Source organism: Salvelinus sp. IW2-2015, linkage group LG18 (assembly GCF_002910315.2).
Source record: "Salvelinus sp. IW2-2015 linkage group LG18, ASM291031v2, whole genome shotgun sequence".
Lineage (NCBI taxonomy): Eukaryota > Metazoa > Chordata > Actinopteri > Salmoniformes > Salmonidae > Salvelinus > Salvelinus sp. IW2-2015.
Window position 1 is genome coordinate 9,092,500 of NC_036858.1, and position 1,821 is coordinate 9,094,320.

Below are 1,821 nucleotides of genomic sequence, written 5' to 3' on the forward strand. Positions count from 1 at the left end.
AGTCAAAGGGGCCTGATTTCTGACAAATAGGATGTTCTTTGTGATCCATCCTATGTATACTCATTGAAAATATACAGTGCTCCAATGATTAAATAAAAGGTCTTCTTAGATGTCTCACAGACGTGTAAGCAGAGGTCAGAAGAGACTCGCGATAACAGTGTTTGTCGGCGCCGCTGAGCGCTTCTCTCCCAAAGCCGTGTGCATCAATAGTCCTCCATTGTTCTCTCCACAGCTCCATTGTATTCTTCATTCACAAGAGCCGGCGATGTGCTGGGGCACACAATAAACCAAAATATTTTTTTATATATATATGCTTTTAAGAAGTGTTTGCGAGGAAATGTGTTTTAAAAACTCGATAAAATACATCAAACAACTTGGCATTGGATGAAACCGCCTAAAATGACTCATTACCACCATTGACTTTACCACGACACGATGGGTCAAGGACGATAACTCCCACAGCTCKGATTGAAATGACAACAAAGAAAAATCTTGTTTTGATGAAATAACATTTTCACCGGAGATTCTCTCCTTCTCCACGTCTCGGGAAGTGGCTTTATTCAGTGATGGCTACGAAGACACAACAAACAAGTTTGAACTGTAACTCCAATGGTCCATTTTTAAAGAGCACARATTTGTTAGGTACCCATGCACAACCAGTGGAGGCTGGTGGGAGGAACTATAGGAGGACAGGCCCATTGTAACTGGAATGGAATGGAATAAATGGAACAGAGTTAAACATGTAGTTTCCATATGTTTGATACCGTCAGGCATCCCACCATGACACTGACAGGAAGAGTGGCCTACAGTATATTGTTATGTRTCTCTTATTTATCTCTTTGGTCAATTTCCTTATCATTCAACTCTTCKTCTCTTCCTTCCAGTGTGTAACAGCAAGCTAGACTACATTAATGACAATATAGTACTGTATTCACTGAATCCTATGCTCTATTCCAGGGATGGGCAACTTTGATAGGGGTGGGGGGAACCAAAAAATCTGAACTCATGATAAGGGCTGTGACTGTCACGAAATTTCATCAGCCGGTGATTGTCAAGCAAATAACCGTCAGTCTCACGGTAATTGGCTGTTAATTCACATAAACACATTTAGCATCTCCTCGCTTCCACGCATAGCCTACAAGCCACCGATGCTGACTTTTGGAACATCTACATTCTAAAAAGTCTAATACATCTTCAAAGTAAGGACAACCATGGCATCCTTAACAGAGAGGGAGAAGCATTCATTCATATATTCAAGTAAGAGAGTCTAGCTAGCTACATTTTCAGATATTATACCTTTGTCAGAAAGTAGTTTTCTATAAGGGCACAAGGCGAGACCCAAATGCAGTACACAGAGGCAGATGTTGAGCTCCCGCTACTTATTTTAACAAAAGGGGTAGGAAAAGGCAAGTCGGGGACAGGCGAGAGTTCATAAAACCAGGTCAGAGTCCAAACAGTACCAGCGATAGCAGGCTCGATGTCAGGACAGGCAGGGGTTCAGTGATCCGGTCTGAGTCCAAACAGTACAAGGGATAGGCAGGCTCCAGGTCACGAACAGGCAGAGTGGTCAGGCAGGCGATTTTGGCGTCAGGACAGGTAAGGGTCTAAAACCAGGAGGGCTAGGAAAAATCAGAGACTGGGAAAAATAGGAGCTAGGAAAAATGTTGGTTGACTTGGCAAATCAAGACGAACTGGCACAGAGAGACAGGAAAGACAGGGATAAATACTCTGGGGATAATAAGCAACACTGGAGGGGGTGGAGACAAGCACAAGGACAGGTTGAAACAGATCAGGGCGTGACAGTTTCATTGCAAGTTAAAG